A 19023-nucleotide genomic window follows, 5' to 3' on the forward strand; every position below is an offset into this window, starting at 1 on the left:
TGTGTGCCCTGCCCCAGAACGAGAGTTCTCATCTTTGGCATGGTAAAATGCATATCTCAGGACCTTGATGTTGCACCGGACCTGGGTCCAATCATGATTGTGCCTGCATTGCTTTTGCAATGGCTACATAAACAGGCTTATTCCTCCTACTTTCCAGCTGGTCTGTAATCTTTTGCTCTGACAAAATGTCGATTAAGTCCTGAAGTTCTTCCCAGGTCCAGTTGGTCCATGGGCATTGAAGGTATCATCTTCCTGCTCCATCATCTCCATACTGCTGGCCTTGGCTTTCTGAGACATGGTTAAGCAGTTCATGGCCAACAGCAAGTGACTCATGAAAGGTCACTGGTGAAATTTGGGGGCTGGCTTTATACACATGCCATCCTTGTTTGAGGATTTTGGAAAATTCCAAAGATTGTGAAGTCATCACCTGTGTCTCACAGCACCCAAAGGTAATGAAGCATCCCATTTATGAACAAAGACATGGTGATGGGTGACAATATTTGGATCTTGGGGAGCACTGGATTTCTAGCTGAATGAAGGCTTTAGTCTGTGGCCAGCAAAGGTGCTAACCACAAGGCAGAATGATATATTAAAAATAACATTGTGAGACGCTTAGGCAAGTATTTTTTCTAACCATATAGTATTGTTGTAAGATATATAGAGCTCATTATGTATCATTAGGAGATAAAGCAGATTTTTCTTATGAATGTGTATGCTAAGCCAGCCATTTGCTTATGCTAAGTAACCATCTTAACTGTGTCAACCATTTTCAAGCGAGTCTGTGTAAGCCTGTGTACTGCGAATGAGGTGAAGTCTTAGGAATGTGGAAGATGGTGCAACATGGGACTGAAAAACAGACTGGAATGTGAAAGACAACATGTAACTGGTAACAGAATCTGAGATAAACATATGCGAAAAGGTGAATGGTGATTGGTGAAGAGGCCTCCAGAAGCTTCCAGGTTTTGGTCAAAGTCTGCCCAGTGACCAAAGAAATGGAGTCAAGGTCTTAGACGTGCACTCATAGCAAAAAGACGTAAATACATGAAATACACAGGCAATTCCATGCTAATCAAACAAACAGTAAACAGAGGTGGAGCTTGAAATAGGAGGGAATATGGGTAGAACAAAGGAGAGACCAAGGTGGAGTAAATGTTGATGAGTATGAACCAAGGTGTATAAATGTGGAAAAAACTAATGTTCACTGCTGCTCCCTGGTTTATCTTTTTTGGGAGCTCTCCCGGAGCTGTCTCCGTTTTGAAAAAGCTGTTGGCTAGCAATGTGTGCTGGTGTTTGCTCCCTGTTTGCTCCCTGAGCAACTGTATCCCAAGCAATTGCATTGTGGTTTCCCTAGTCGTTGGGCACCACATGGAGTCGGGGTCTAACAATGGGCTTGAGCATGGGCTATATAAGGCCATTGTCCATTGGGATGGCTGCTTAATGTTGCAAAAATTGATCACACCTGCCTAACTTGTGTTTTTGCCTGTCTTCCCCATGTCCTACAATGAAGACCATTTTTTTATTGCTGCAACAGTTTTTGCTGACCTCACAAAAGTACTCAGCTGATAGCGGCCCATTTTGGCTGGTCCTACATTAGCAGGAGAGGACTATGGCAAAATCTTATCTGTCCCATTACAGAATTAAATGTTTGCAAGCTTGATTACAGTTGTCTTGAACAAAGACTTGGTGCATCAGAACATCAAAGTTGCTTCTTATCTCAGACCAAACAAAGACTCTGCAAACGCCTAGCACCCCAGGGTTACTTGTTGAAAATGCAGTGGTTATCTATTGAATGCAGCTAGACAGAGCTCCAGACCATAACCTGCCCCCCCCGCCCCCCACTTGGTGAGGGGATGGTAGTGATTTTAGAAACAGGTGAGAAGCGGCTGATGGCAGAGAGGTGCAAAATGGAGATTCAGGACAAATGCATGAGGAATGGGAAATGAAGAATCGAGAATAATGCAGTGAATACTCCTCTGACACAGAGAATCTGGAGGACATGGGTGAGCAGGAGGAGGAGGAGGTGACAGTGCTGCTGACTGAACTACTACTGGCCTTCAAATAATACAAGACATGTAGCACAGCTGGATAACAATGATAGCATATGCATTGTTAGCATTTCTGCAAGCTTTACACGAGGACACAGCTACAGGCACCTCACAAAAAAGAAAATGGAGATATTCCGAGGAGTGGGAAAACCAAGAGTCATGCAAAGAAGTGGAAGCTGACTGGGCTCTGTTGAGAAACCTCAGGAGCTGCATCTGCATGATCTGGGCCCGTGAGAACAGCTCAGACTGGTGGGAGTGAATCGTGCTGAGCACTTGGAATGATCAGCAGTGGCTGGAGATGTTCTGAATGAGCAGGGAGATGTTTTATCATATTGTCTCGATGCTGGGGCCACAAATTGAGAGGCAGGACACTAACATGTGTCAGGCCATGCTGCCAGACAAGAGGGTGGCAAGGGCTATCATGAAACTGGCTACCCCATTCAGCTTTCACTACATTGTGACCCAGTACGGCATGGCTCCCTGCACAGCTTGGGTGGTGACTCATGAGGTATGCCAGCTGCTGCAGGACATCACTGCAAACAACTTTATTTGTCTAGGGACTCTTTAGGAAGTCATAAATGGCTTCAATGCCATGGGTTTCTCTAACTCTGTGGGGGCTTTAGACAGCACTCACATCCCAGTGCATTCCCCTTTGGGGAGGGGGAGGTTTTTCACAAACAGGAAAGGATTTGCCTCCATGATTCTGCAAGCTGTGGTGGACCACTGAGGCTTGTTCATGAACATTTTTACTGGGTGGGCTGGCAGCGCTCATGATGTGCACGTGTTAAGGAATTCTCCCCTGCCTGGCCTTGTGGAGAAAGGACACTATGCACCTGGAGTTCCTGAGACAGTGATCCATGGTCTTGCTGTTCCCCCACTTATAATAGTGGATGCTGCCTACTTCCTAAAGCCCTGGCTCATGAAGCCTTATGGAGGAAATGTTATGGACCTTTGCCCTCTGCCCCCACCCCCACCCCAAACTTCTTCCCCCTGCAGCCCCTTCCTCCCTCATTACTGTCAGACCCTGCTCTCCCTGAGCACATGGAAGTGAGGAACAAATTTGAAAAAACTGACCTTGAAATTAACATAGCTATAGCAATTTGCATAGGGTGCCCAGAGACTTAAGGTCACTCAGAAATGATGTATTTTGCCTTTTTGAAACTGTTTTAGCACAGGAAAATAGGAACTCCATAAACATACTTTTAAGCAGCACTATTTGTACTTAGTCATAGAGAGTACAGATATTAATCAAAAGCCAAAAGACTCATGATTTACAATATAGTTCATTGGGCTAGGCCCCAGAAGAGTCAATAGGAGATATGGCACTTGTGGCCCCATCATACCAAGTGCCCTCATGCACCACCTTCAGCAGAACAGTGGTACCTTCCCTGTATGAGGACATGCAGGGAGTATTTGAGGGAGAAGCTGCACAAGGCAGGTTCGGGTGGCCTTGAACTTTACCTTGGACATCTGGAGCAGCTGGGGTGGAGATCACGCCTACCTCTCCCTCAGAGGGCACTGGTGCAACCAGTCAGGCCATCAGTGGGCTCTCCTTCAAGCCGAGGTGATGGATGAGTCCCACATGGCAACGGAGATCATGGGGGCCATGAACCACTTGGTGCAGGGGGCGCTCATTGGGCAGGGTGAGCTCACCCATGGGTTCATGGTCACTGAAAATGGGGCCAATATGGTCAAGGTGGTCCACGATGCCAACTTCATTGGCATCGAAGGGGAATGTTTGCGGCAGCAAAATCCTGGATGACTGGACAGAAGTGCTGGTGAATAGAGTGAGGGAGGCAGAAGGGCACAGGTGGGGGGACGTGGAAGATGGGGATCCACTGTGCCATACCAGCATGCCATCCACCAGCCAGTCTCATTGGCATCGAAGGGGAATGTTTGCGGCAGCAAAATCCTGGATGACTGGACAGAAGTGCTGGTGAATAGAGTGAGGGAGGCAGAAGGGCACAGGTGGGGGGACGTGGAAGATGGGGATCCACTGTGCCATACCAGCATGCCATCCACCAGCCAGTCTCCTCCTCCACCACAGACACTGCCAATATGGGCCAAGGGCATGGCTTCCATGGTGGGGTCCAGAGGCACCAGACCCCACCATTAGGCAGGTAGTGCTCAGGCCTTGGTGGCTGCCTAGCTCGCTGAGGACATGTTGCTGCTGCTGTGCGACCCCTTGGCCTACTGGACAAGCTGCAGCCAGATGTGGCTGGATCTGGCCACAGCTGCCTGGAAACACCTCTCCTGTCCACTGACCAGTGTTCCAAACGAGAGGGTGTTCAGCAATGCTGGTGATGTAGTGACACCCCACCACACCTGCTTGGATCCTGGTTTGGTGGAGCAGCTGGTGTTCCTGAAGGTGAACTCTCGTTCCTGGGGTTCCCTAAGCTCCACATGCAGATGGAGTGAGTTTCACCCTTCTCACTATGTCCACACTTTCTTCTTCTTTTTTGCCCTTAGGTTTCAAAACCATTTAGTGCCCCATTCTCAGAGCTGGAGGGGGCACTCACTGTATCACCAGTCACCAGGGGAAGAATATGTCCCTGCTGAGCTCCTGTGCCAGGATGAACTTGGAGGATGGGCAGGGGCTATGGGGAAAGAGAAGACCCCAGGCCCTGGACATAATCACTAAAACTGCACCTTGCCAGGGTTGGGAGGCCTGGTGGAACTGCTGGCTGCATGGCAGCCCCCAAGAAATGCCAGGACCGAGGACCTCTTTGGTGAAAGGCAGGTAGGAGGTTCCTTATAACCCTCAGCCACCACATGCACGCACAGTCCTGGCTGGGGAAAGCCGAGACCCGTAACATCTTAGACAGGCCTAGGGCTTGCTGGTTGCAGTGGAGTAGTGAAGCTCCAGGTGAGCTCAGCTTAGCTGCCTGGGATGCCAGCTTTTGGGTTGAAAAACCCTTCATCAGGCTGAGGAAGCACCTGCAGTTGGTGTGTGTGCTGTTCCTGGACATTCACTTTATAGAGACACGATGGTCACTATCTAGAATGGTACAATACAGACTACCATGTACAGAAAACCCATGGATCAACATACATATCTGCTAGGGCTGTGCGAAATTTCACCCAACTTTTTGAAGCTGTTTCAATACTTTTCCAGCTTGAAACAGTGAAATCAAAATGAAAAAAAGCCTTTGAAACAGCTTCAAAATGAAACAAGGGAACTCAAAACATGTCAAAAGTTTTGAAACGTTTCAAGTTTTGAAGCTAGGCTTACTGGCTTCAGGTCCAGTCAAGTTTTGAAGCTAGGCTTACTGGCTTCAGTGCCAGTCCCAGCCAGCAGCACCCACCTCCTGTCATGCGGCAAGGAGATTGGGGGCTTGCCTGCACCCCTGGGAGGGCTGTGGGATCTGTGTTGGAGTCCTCCCAGGGGTGCAGGCCCCTGATCTGCCTGCCATATGAGAGAAGTTGAGTGCTGCTGCCTGGGACCAATGCTGGGAAGATTGCTGCTGCTACCAGTCCCAGGCAGTAGCACCCACTCTCTCATTCAGCAGGCAGATCAGGGGCTTGCCTACACCCCCAGGAGGGCTGCAGGGGCTGCCCTGAGTCCTCCTGGGGGTGTGGGCCCCCGATTCTCCTGCCAGATGACAGACCAGAGCTGGGCATAGCCTGCACCCAGCACCGGGAAGATTGACGCTACCTGCCTCAATTTGCCCCACCCCAGGGATGGCCCTGTTTCCCGCTGGACCCAGGCAGCAGCACCTGGATCCTGTCACCTGGAAGGCAGATTGGGGCACACACCCCTGGGAGGACTCTGGCACAGCCCCTGCAGTCCTCCCAGGGGTGGCAGCAGGCCCCGGATCTGCCTGCTGGCTGACAGGAACCAGGTGCTGCTGCCTGGGGCCAGTGGCAGATAGAACCATCCCTGGGGTGTGGTGAATCAGGGTGACTGCCCCAGGCCCCACACTTTGGGGGCTACTGGGGAGCTGGGTGGAGTGGCCATGGTGACTCTCTGCTGCTGACTTCACATCTGGCTGCTCACTACCTCCAACCTGCCAATGCCATCAGTGGTGGTGGCTTTTTGGATCCAAGGCACACAGAATCAGAGTGGGGGAGAGTCCTCATATGAGCTGATCTGCCCTGGGCCCCGCACCCTCTTCAAGCCAGCCCTGGTACAGGGCCGGGGCAAATCAGCTCATGTGGGGACCTGCCCCTGCCCACCCTGGTTGCAAAGAAACCACTGCCACCACCACCATTGGTTGCAGTGGTGGTGGTGGTGGGCAGTAGCAAGTAGCCAGAAGTAAAGCTGGCATCAGTGGTGGCACGGAGTGACCATGGCCACTCCGCCCGGCTCTCCAGGGCTCCCCAAAGTACGGGCTGCGCCCAGTACTGGTCTGTCATCTGGCAGGCAGATTGAGGGCCCACCCCCGGGGGACTCTTGCACAGTCCCCACAGCCCTCCTGGGGCTGTGGGTGAGCCCCCAGTCTGTCTGCCGGATGAGAGGAGTAGGTGCTGCCACCTGGGACCGATGCCAGAAGCGATCTTCCTGGTGCTGCTCCCAGGTGGCAGCACCAGTTTCTCTTATCTGGCAGGCAGATTGAGGGCCTGCACCCCTGGGAGGACTCCAGCACAGCCCCTGCAGCCCTCCTGGGGGTACAGACAAGCCCCTAATCGGCCTGTGTGCTGCATTTTGTTTCCCCATAATAATCTAAGGGTGAAACATTGAAACAGTGTTGAAACAGGAAAACAGTTTTGATGAAACTAAATGGAACAGTGCTTTCGAAATGAAATGAAACTCGAAATAAAACACTGTTTCGTTGAATTGTAGAAACAAGTCAAATTGGAATGGTGCTGTTTCAGACAGCCCTAATATCTGTGGAGAACCAGCAATCACCCTAAATACACCAAGAAAGCAGCTAAGCCCTCCAATACCACCGACTTTGTGCTGAGGAGGACACTTGTGATCATCACCTCACAAATCTCAAAAGGGCCTTCACTCAACAAGGACACTCCTCCAGAAAGATAGACCACACTTTTGAAAGAGCCACCCAGATACAATATCAAGAATTGATGCAGTATAGAAGAAAAACCTCCATGAAATGCAAACTATTGGTTATGACATATCATCCCTCCATGGAACCTATATACAAAATCCTCAAAAAATTGCAGCCCATACTAGAAGGAGACCCAATTCTTAAAGATATCTTCCCAGGACCACCCATCCTAGCCTTTAAACATGCACTGAACCTTGCCAGCCCTATCACCAGAAGCAAACTTCCTAGAGCCCAAAGCACACTGAATGGATCCAGATCATGCCGGGACAAGAAATGTAAAACCTGCCAACACATCTCCACCTCCCCCGTGATTACTACACCCAGCAACAGAACCATCAACATTCCTGGATCTTACACCTGTACTTCCAGATATGTAATATATCTCATCCAGTGCACCAAATGCCCTGATGGAAAATATGTAGGAGAAACCAGACAACAACTGCACACCAGAATGAATGCACACCAAAAATCTATCAGAGACAAGAATACCCAGTTACCTGTCAGGGCACATTCCTCACAAGAAAACCACTCTCTCTCCAATCTCTCAGTTCTAATCCTCAAAGGGAATTTATAAAATACCTTTCACAGATGAGCCTATGAACTTCAGTTCATCTGTCTATTAGATATAAAAAAATCATGGACTAAATATAGACATTGGATTCATGACTCATTATAACCTGCCTAATATCTGACTCCCCAGGTAAACCCTCCGCTTTTTACCAGCTATTCTCATTCCCTTCCCCCCCACCCTCCTGTGTCTCATCCTTTGACTACAGATACATTCACCCCACCCCTCCCCCCTATTAAGTACCTAACTTTACATTTTAACTGACTGACTTTCTTGCATACATGCTGGTTTCTGGCTGCTTTGCCACTCCATCCAGGAAGTGTACAGGCCATCTGAAGATGCTTCCTCAGCCTGATGAAGGGTGTTTGTGCCCAAAATCTTGTTAAGTAGAATTTTTCCAACTATTTGAGTTGGTCCAATAAAAGATATCAGATTGAACTAAAGAACATTGTCTGCCAGATAAGGAATGAACTGATGATAAGATCCACATGAGGCACTGTGGGACTGCTGCTGAAGGAGTGATATGTTCAATAGAACTGAAGGATTGTCCACACAGTGGCAGTAGAGGATTTACATTGGTCAGGGAGGTGGTGCTACTCAACAAACAGAAGTTTGGGATTTCATCACCGTAAGAGAATATTATGAATGTAATACATGCAACTTTCTGTCAAAAAAACTCCACTTTTCTTGAAAAAACTCTGTAGATGAGGCCTGAGAACCCTACAGACACATACAGGAGGACTTGCACTGACTAGGAGAGTGAGAGTTTGTTCTGTTATATTCTTGAACTGCAAGGGGAAAATCCTTCTAACTAAGTTTGTAGTTTGGTACAAAATTTGATGAGACTAAAAAAGGATATAAAGTTATGTTTAAAATATCTTTTTCTTTAATCTTTCTTTTAAATACAAAACTAAGATAATAAATCTGAGTGGATACTGAAATTTCTCTCCTATAGAAAATTGCAATATTAAAAAAAAATCATTTTAAATTAGTAACAAAAAAGGTTGAAATCATAATGCAGAATGACAAATTTAAAAATAGCTTCAGGAATAGTGAAATGTTTTGTTTTGGCATTTTTTAATGCAAGTGTATTAATTCAACACTTCCAAATGTAAATAATTTGTTGGTTTTTTAAACTTCCCAAAATATTTCTGTGCTAGATATAGGAATACAGGACTGAAAGTAGCTCCTGGGTCATTGAGTCCAGCCTCCTGGGTTCACTGGCTATTGTTAATTAAGGAATCCTCAGAACTGCTGCTCTGAACCCTTATTTACAGTTGCAAGGAACAAATATGTGGAACACCACAAATATCTTATAATATATAGCAAGTAAAAGCTTAAGAGACAAGGTCACTGCCTTTCTCCCTGTCTTTGCAAGAATAGGAAATTAATGTATGAGTAGACAGAACATTTGGATTGCTCCAAAAGCTTTTCAAACCTTCAAGAAAGTGAGGATAAAAACTTATGTGGTCCATGGAGTGCTTCAAAAAAGGTATTTCTGCCTAAAATATGACCTCAGAAAACACAGGGACAACTTTAAAACACCTCAGCACTGCACCCTTCAGTTAAGCAAAATATGGGGTTTGGTGGGTCCCCTGGCTTTTGACCTTGCTTTGCTTTCTAGTCCCCCACTGTTCTGGGCAACTGCCTCTCTTACTCATACCAAACTCCAATGCTCCAGCGTCACCGAGACCTGGCCGGCATGTAACCTCATCTGTTTATAGTCAGGTATGAAGGCATACTGCACCCTCATTTTCTGGACAACCACCCCACGGACTTGGCCTCCTTTGTAATAGAACAGTGTTGAGGACTCTCTCAAGTGTATCAACAGGACTCTGAACCCAGAATATCAACACCACCATCCTCTGCTGAGCCCATGAGTTGGAAAACTAACTGGAGGCAAGCAGAGGTAATGGCCTATCCTTGTCATATACAACAATGAGAACACCCAGTGTTCACTCAGAATGAGTCACTACAACCAGGCTGGCTATGAGGGGATTGCTTCTGAAATGGCTGCTTGGGGGTGCAAGTGAAACTGGCACCAATGGCGTGCCAAGGCCAAAGCACTGAAGGCATGGTATAAGAAGGGCTATGACATCAATCAGTATTAGTCTCTTGCAAGATGACTTGCATCTTGTATGAGGATCTGTCACAGATTCTGGTGGGGGAAGCCTTGATAGACTCCCCCCGCTACTTCATTGCTTTCTGTTCAGAAAGGCTGACCCACATGGTTTACCAGCCATCCAAATAGGACAGCTATGATGCCATCTGTTGGCATTGGATTTATGACCCAGATACCTTGTTCTGGGTGGACCCAAGCCCTCAGACAGACCACACCATCTCCATTCAATAATAGGCAAAGTTTATTGATGCACAGTGATAGCAGATAGGAATAATGCAAACAATTGTATATCTACTAGTCCTAGAGCTGTTATCAGAGGGAAGGTACATCTAGTTAGTATGCAAGCTTCACCCTGAGGTTCTTTCTTGAATGTCAGATGTCAGCAGCCTGGAGGTTGGAGGCCAAGCCTCCCCCTCCCCCAGTGGAGTAGGTGATATGGATTGGTGGTATGCCCTGTGTCCACCGTGGCCTTAGGTTCCCCTGTCAGGGACCCTTTGCTGCTCTGAAATTCCTCCTTTTGTATTCTTTCTGTCCCTTGATGTCTCTTCATCTCTGGGCATTTTTGATTGTTCTCTCTGTGGTTGTCATACTGTCCACATTCTGTCCTGTCAGCATATTCCTTTGTTTCACAAACCCATCACATGCACACAGACTAATTTGGGCTTTTCCAGTGTTCTAATTCGGTCTGTTCCCCAAAGCCAGAAATGTTAAGGGCCCTGCAGTTGGGAACTGTGACCTGAGCAACATGGCAGAGTCCCTTATCTCTGTTATGGAATACTATGGTACGTGTCTTCAATTTCCAAGCCCATGTGTCTGCTTGCTGCTTCCTTGTATCAGACACAGTGGGTGTTGGAGGAAACTTCTGTCACAAACAGGATTTTAGAAATCAGCTAACGCTCGCTGTTGCCCTGGACCATTGCTCTAATGCATATTTACTTTACTTATAAACTAGTTCCCAAAAGCAAACCCATAAATACCATTTTCTAGCCATCACCATCTACAGCAATTGTTAAATGTCCTGACTGACCATCTCCTTGACCTCATAGCAGAACGGCCCTTCAACATAATGCCCCACTACTCTCTCATGCTCATGGTCAACTATCCCCAATGCATTCCTATTGATTGTTCTCCCTCCACTCATACTGACTGTCCTCTCATCCCTACTGTCAAGTATCCAACAAAGCCACCCATGACAAGCCAAACTTCTTCCTCCCAGAAAGCAGTACTGAATTGCCAGGAGATGCAGCACAGACAGCCACACAACCATCTGTTAAGTTCAATCGCTTAAGCATAGGGATAGTACTGGTGTTTTTCTGTCCTATACTCAAATGCAGATCCCTGGCATTACTAGGTTTTCTGGGTGGCATGGGATTCAATATTGTCACTTAACATGGACAAGTGTTGCCCTAAACATGCATCCTGGGTGTATGAAGGGCTTCCTGTTACATACTGCTTGTGGGGGAGCAGAATACTGGCCAAGAGAAGAGAGAGACTTATGGAGAGTGGGGGGCCATGTCCTAAGCATTTGTGATAGGAGGTGATAAAAGGCCATTTTATGACCCTCTGTTGTGGGGCTTGGCATGTCTCCATGGAGCTGTCATAAGGGAGATTAACACCTTCCTCTTTGTGACCATTTCAGAAAAGTTGTGCCTTTTAGGGGAGTGATTAAATTGCAATTCTTTTTGAGTGGGGGACAATGGGAAACTTTCTGGAAAGTTTTTTCTGCCCTTTTCAGAGTGTTATTTTTGGATTTAAGTGACAGTTGTCAAGTTATTCACCAATGGGCAGGTTAGCTCTCTATAGCTTTGCCCCTTTAAGGGGTTAACATGGATCATTACTGTCCCATTTCTCTGTACTATCAGACACAAGAAAAGATTACTCTCCTACCCCTGGTCCCATATTCTGCCCATCTTCAGTTGCTTTTGAGAGAGGCTGTGTTGCACAGGCAACTAGTATGGGGGATATGGGGGGGCATGTACCCCCCTGAGATTCGGCCCTGAAAGTGGGGTAGTTTTTTTGCTGCGCAGGCCAGTGGCATGATGGGGGTCAGGGCACTAAACCACAGCACAGAAGTATAGGAGTGGATATGGGGTTTTTGGTCTGCCCCTGGGCCCACCCACAAATTGTGTCCCCCCAGACTCAGGAGACACCAGTCACCTCTTTTGTGTTGGGTGGCAACATCCTTTTGGGCACCACCTCATCACCCTCACATCACTACTGATTGGTTGGGCCTGCCCCTCAGGAGTGAACACCACTTCCTAGCTGCCCACCCCTTGCTTTGGGCACTCTCACTCACACCTCTCCGGGTTCACTGGCTGGGCAGACATGTAAGCAAGAGTAAACAAAGTGACATAGTGAAACTATGGAATTCTCAGAACTCCTCACCTGCTATTGTTTGTAAGACTGCTTCTCATCTGTCAGAGCTTTCCATGAGAACCCAGCACCACACCCCTTGCCCTGCCAATCATTGCCCAGAAACTAATGAAAAAGTACCTAATCCCACCCCACCCAGGAGTCATGGGCTCCTTCCAAACCACGCCACACTGCCAATTGCAGAAAGAGAGAGATTGCCCATGCAGCAGGGAGAAAGAAAGAATGATTAGCCAAGGTGCTATTTTATTTGTCAGCACTAGCTATCTTAGTCAATGCAGGAGACAGGGATGGAGGGGAGGTGGTGGGGGGGAAGGGAGATAGTAATAGGAAACAACTCTTAACAGGAGACCAAGACCCTCCCTATGTTAAAAAACCTCAACAGCAATACATCATAGTGGTTTGTAGTGGGTGAAAACTTCTGAAACACAGAGTTCAGGGTCAATTTCACACAGCATACACCAGTACCACACAGAATACAGGATATCCTGGCAACATCACCCCCATTCTCCCTCACTCTCCCTAGTCTCCAGGATAAGGTAACAGGCCTTTGCTATTGTCTGCCAACTAGTAGATGAGCCAGAAGAGGATTCAAAGCATGCCTAGGTAGAGCATGGCTCTCCATTTTGGTCAGGATGAGAGGGACAGCACCTTAGGTGTTGCTCAGCTTGGCGCTGCAGGGCAAAGAGACCATTCTAGTTTTTTCTGGTCACCTAAGGGTGCTTGTACACATGATAGTCGTCATGGTGTACATGTGATGAAAATGTAATTTGTGTGGCTTAATGGCATCACACATTACATGTGCACCAGTTTTGGGGCCTTTAAATGACTTTGCATCATTGCAAATTGGATGTAATTTAGTTTGCAGTGTTGGAAATTGCAGCTGTCAGCTCTACCCCCCCACCCCCCATTACTGAAATTGCTAATCGCTCAATTCACGAGCGAGACTTTATAAAGGAGGATAAGGCAAAGTGCCGCGTTTATTGATTACATGAGTTAGACATAGAGGTTCAGGCACACCATTCATACAAACGCATACAAATCATCATACACATCATTACACACAGGCATACACATACACAAAACAACCATTTCATCCACACATACACCAGATATAGTTACCAGCAATAGTTGCTCAATATCAGCCCAGGGTAGCCAACCCGGGCTTATTGAGTAGATGATGATTTGAAGATAGCAGATTTGAAGATAACAGCTGGAGCAGGGTGAACAGATGCATCTGTGCTCGGATGAAACAGCAGTAGAGAAAGAGACTCACCCAACTTGACATTTTCAAAGTGTTCTTTTATAGGGATTGGCATCCTTTGTTTCAGTGCTTTGGGGTTTTTCCATACCCAGCTTCTGTTTTTGTGGTTTTTCTTTTGTCTTCAGCTTATCTTAGCCTTGGAGTGTTTTTGCTGCCCACATGGCAGCATTTCTTCTTCTCTTATCTCCTTTGTGCCCTCGAGCTTCAAAGGGATTCTTTGTCCGTTTGTTAGTTAGTTACTGGCTGGGAATTTACACATATGGCGCCTTGTTGCTTACATAAACAGTTAAATCTACTCCTGTCTCTATGCCATTTTCTCACCATTCACCCTTTTACACACACTCATTCATAAAGGCTATGCAGAGTTTATTCACATGTCAAGCAGAAGGATACAAAATGGAGTTTTCAAGTTGCTTACAGGACAAGACTAACATCATTATATTTCACTACTATTACACTCTATGTTAATATCAGCTACATTAGTTCAGTTCATACTACATACTTGCACCCAGATGTGGGAGAGGCGGGCAGGCATTACAGAAAAAAAGGATCAGGCCTTTTGCTGTTTCTGCCTTTAGCAAGTACCTGCTGAAGGCAGAAGTGGTGAGGGGCCTGATCCTTTCTTTTTTTTCCCTTTTTTTGGTGGAGCTTGCCTGTTTGCCATGAGTGTCTGGGTAAGGCACAGATCACACCTCCATAGGTATGCATAACTTTAACCGGTAAAGATGTTTTGGTATGGAGGACACATGTGCTGAAACCAGGTCATAAAGCATCAGGCATTGCATTGCATGTTAATGTGGGAGTGGTGGGGTAGGGGTTACTGAAAGCGAGAACTATGCTTGATCCTTACAATCAGTTTCACAATATTTGGGGGGATGGGGGAGAGGGGGTGTTTCCTACTGTGCTGCCACTTACAGGGCCTGGTTTTTCTTTTCCTTGGTTACAAGCTACCTCTACACCTGCTGATGCAGTTGTGGCACAGACACCCGAAACTTGGACACTGGCATGCACCAGAGTGGAGGGCTGTGCGAAACAGCACCATTTCATTTTGACATCCATTTCAACATTTTGAAGGGACAGTGTTTCATTTCATCATTTCTTTTCATTTTGAAGCACTGTTCCATTTCATTTAATCAAAACTGTTTTACTGTTCCGATGCTTTTCGACATTTCGCCCATAGGCTATAATGGAGAATCATGAAAATGCCTATAACTTTGTAATTTCTTTCCTGATTCAGATGATAGATGCAGGGATGGTAGCACCTTCTGAGGGCAAGAAGCCTTCCAAATTTCAAGGAGGTAGGTCCAGGGGTTCTTGTGAAACTGCACCTCAAACAGTTGAAAGCAAAACTCATATCACTTGCTGGCAGCAGCAGCCTGCTGTCATCCTGTGCTTAGATCTGGGGGCCTGCAACCTCGGGGCTGTGGGTCTGTGCCAGACTCCTCCAAGGGGTGTGGGCCCCTGGATCTGCATGTGAGGCGACAGGAAGATGCCGCTGCCACCTGGGACTGGTGCTGGGTGCAGCCCGTGCCCAGCACCAGGAAGACTGCTGCTGCCACTGGCCCCAGACGCCAGTGGCAGCCTCCTACCAATCTGTGCACAAATCTGGGGGCCCACACCCCTGGAAAGGCTGTGGGGCTGTGCCAGACTCCTCCTGGGGGTGAGGGCTCCCGGATCTGCATGCAGGATGACAGGAGGCTGCCGCTGCTGCCTGGGATTGGCGCTGGGTGCACCCCACACCTAGCACCAGGAAGACTGCTGCAGCCACTGGCCAGGGGGCTCAGGGCACAATGCAGCACAGTGGCTGCACACAGGTGGCATCCACCACTCCTGGGGCTGCAGCAGGGGCAGTACTGGGCTCTTCCTGGCACTTGGTGGCAGTGCTGGGAGGGCAGGTTGAGCTCCGTGGCACTGGTGGAGCTTCTCAGAACACAGCCCTGGCTCTCCCCACTTCTCACCACCAGGCTGCACTCTGAGAAGCTCTGCCAGCCCCACAGAACTGAGCGTGGCAGCAGGAGGCGGGGATGAGCAACTGGTCAGGGCTGTGCTTGGAGCCAGAGCTGTGCTCTGAGTGGCTCCACCACTGACTCTTTGCCGCCCAGGGCCAGCCCACAATTTTTTGGGGCCCCTTGCAAGGCATAGCTTTGGGGCCCCCTGACAATAAGGAGGCATTGGTGGTTGGGGGGTGGTGGTGAACACAGAGGTGGATTAAGGTGTACTGGGGCCCTGGGCAAGCAGAAAGTTGGAGGACCCCTCCCCCCAGGGGAGCTGGGCTTTGGGGCAGGGGAGGGGCCCCTTCCCCTACCCTCTTAGTGCTGGCAGGGGAGGCTGGGTGGGCCCTCCCAGACTGGGCGGCACATGCCCACCACTTCTTCTTGCTTCCCATCCCTGCTACAGCCAAAAGTACACATACACATGGCAGATAATGTTCTTTGGGTAAATCTGATATCTTTTATTAGATCAAATAAATAGTTGAAAACATTTTTCTAGCAAGCTTTGGGGTTTAAAACCCTTGATCAGGCTGACAAAGCATCTGCAGTTGGTGTGTGCTCTTCCTGGATGCAGCGAATAGTAAAGAAGCCAGAGGCTGGTCTGCATGCAAGGCAGTCAATGAAAATGTAAATTGAGGAGTCAGTGGGTAAGAGAATCAGTGGGTGAGAGTCAGTGGATATCATGGAATCAATCCTTAAACTGCTTGTTATCAAAAGAATGAGTTTTGTCTAGGACACTACAGACTTTCTACGAAAACTTAAAAACATAGATCACCTTCTCAGCAATACCCTCCTAGCCACCATGGATGTTACCAGCTTATATACCAACATCCCACACCAGGATGACATCCAAGCCTGCCCTACAAGAGCAAGATGACAACTCTGAGTACAGACCCAAAGATATTACTGAAATTATACACTTCATCCTCACACACAACAATTTCACTTTTAATAAACAACACTTCCTCCAAACCATGGTCACAGCTATGGGCACCAAAATGGCCCCACAGTATGCTAATCTTTTATGAGCCACTTGGAAGAAGAATTCCTCAAAGACGGCACCATCAAACCCTTGCTATACTTAAGATATATCGATGACATCTTCATCATTTGGACTAAAAACCTGCAATCTTTGATTGATTGTCATCCAAAATTCATCAATCATCACCCCTCCATCTGACTAGCTCTTGAGTACTCCAGCATCAACGTCTCCTTTTTAGAACCTATATGGAAAATCCTCAAACAATTGCAACCCATACCAGAAGGAGACCCAATTCTTAAAGAGATCTTCCCAGGTCCACCCATCCTAACCTTTAAACATGAACTAAACCTCACTAGCCCCATCACCAGAAGCAAACTTCCTACAGCCCAAAGCACACTGAATGGATCCAGATCATACTGGGACAAGAACTGTAAAACCTGCCAACACATGTCCACCCCCATGATTACAACACCTGACAACAGAACCATCAACATTCCTGGATCTTACACCTGCACCTCCAGGAATGTAATATATTTCATCCAGTGCACCAAATGCCCTGGTGGAAAATACATAGGAGAGACCAAACAACAACTGCTCACCAGAATGCATGCATGCTGGAAATCTATTAAAAACCAGAATACCTAATTACCGGTGCGGGCACATTTCTCACAAGAAAACCACTCTCTCTCCAATTATTAATCCTCAAAGGGAATTCACAAAAGACTTTTCACAGATGAGCCTATGAACTTCACTTCATCAACCTCCTGGATATAAAAAATCATGGACTAAACAGAAGAAATACAAAGATCTAAAACTCTTGGTTCCAAAATGATACTTTTTATTAGACCAACTGGGAAATCACAAGAAAATTGTCCTTTTTTGAAAGCTTTTGGGCTCAAAGATCCTTCATCAGGCTCTAAAAAAAGCATAGATGGTAAGAAGTCCCCATACATAGGAAATAAACTTCATTTTTGCACAGAAGGAGCTGGAGATGGAAAGCTGTCCCTCTGGGTTCAGCTTTGTCTTGTGATTTCCCAGTTGGTCTAATAAAAGGTATCATTTTGGAACCAAGAGTTCTACATTTTTGTTTTTCTTCTCATCTTAGACCAAAACGGCTACCAAGTACACGCCTGAAACATGGAAGACGCTGAATTTTAGCTGATTTTGAACTTCATTTCAGAATAATAAGAAAGATTTTTTACCTCCCCACCTGCCATCTGACACCTCCAGGAAAGGAATTTTGCCTAATTTACATATGAAAGAGCAACTCAGCACAACTCTCAATGACACAGCTACTAAGCACATCCCTGGACTAAACATAGACATTGGATTTATGACACACTATAAGCTGCCTAACATCTGACTCCACAAGTACCTCTCCACTTTTCCCTGCTACATTCATCTCCCTTTGCACCCCCCCACCCCCCAGCCTGCCTCTCATCCACTGGCTCCTCAATTTACATCTTCACTGACTTCCTTTTTTGCTGCAGCCCAGCCTCTGGCTTCTTTACTATTCGTTTCATCCAGGAAGTGTGCACACCAACTGCAGATGCTTTCCTAGCCTGGCAAAGGGCTTTTAAGTCAAAGAGCTTGCTAAGAAAAATGTTTCTAACTATTTAGTTGTTTTAGTAAAAGATACCACACACACACACACACACACACACAGCCCTCGGCCTCTTCCCCCACCCTTTGCTGCTGCCTGCGGCTCAGTCTTACTCCTCCACACCCCCCATTACATTCATGTGCAGTTAACTGCTGCCTGGCCATCCTGAGCAGCCCTGCAGATACAGAGCTGGGCTGGGCTGGGCCCCGTGGGGAGCAGGTTAGGCAGGGCTCTCCCAGCCCACCTCAGCCCCCTCCCCCACAGGGAGCCACCTGGTCCACAGGCATGGCAGGGCTCTTCTGACAAGACCCCAGCCCTGCCCCCCCTTCCCCCAGACCCATTGGTGGAGGAGGTGTCCTGCTTCTAGCTGCTAGGGAAACAAATGTGAAAGCTGCAGTTTTAAACTTGGCACTGAAAATGGGTGTGGAGTTTATAACCTGTGCTCCCCAGGGCTGCGCTTGGAGCCAGGGCTGTGCTCCAAGTGGCTCTGCCAGCATCATGGAGCTCAGCCCGGTGGTGGGAGGCGGCATGAGAGCCAGTGGCAGAGCCACTCAGAATGCAGCTCTGGCGAGCACAACCTGGTGGCAGGAGGCTCCGCAGCCTCGTGAAGCTGAGCCTGGCAGTGGGAGGCAGTGGAGAGCCACTGGCCAGAGCTGTGCTTAGAGCCAGGGATGCACTCTGAGTGGCTCCATCACTGGCTCTCCCCCACCTCCAGGCTCAGCTCCATGGGGCTGCAGAGCTTCTCACTGCTGGGCTGTGCTTGCCAGGGCTGTGCTCAGAGCAGCTCTGCCACTGGCCCTAGAAGAGTCTGAGTGAGCTTTGCCACAGGGTGCATGGGTGGGTGATGTACAGGGGCAAGTAATGGTTATAAGTTTCTATCTGTTAGTATCTCTTATCTTCTGGTTCACTTAAAGATTAAATTTGTTATGGTAGTCTTCCTTGGCTATATCATAAAAAGGGAAAGTTTACAGTTACGTAGTCAGCCAGCCCTTGCATCCCCTTGTCCCCTGTTAGTACCCCCAGTGCATGAAGAAAGGCAGGAGGGAAACAGTACAAGCATTTTTTTAAT

The sequence above is a fragment of the Alligator sinensis genome, unplaced genomic scaffold (genome assembly GCF_000455745.1).
Source record: "Alligator sinensis unplaced genomic scaffold, ASM45574v1 scaffold1023_1, whole genome shotgun sequence".
Classification (NCBI taxonomy): Eukaryota; Metazoa; Chordata; order Crocodylia; family Alligatoridae; genus Alligator; species Alligator sinensis.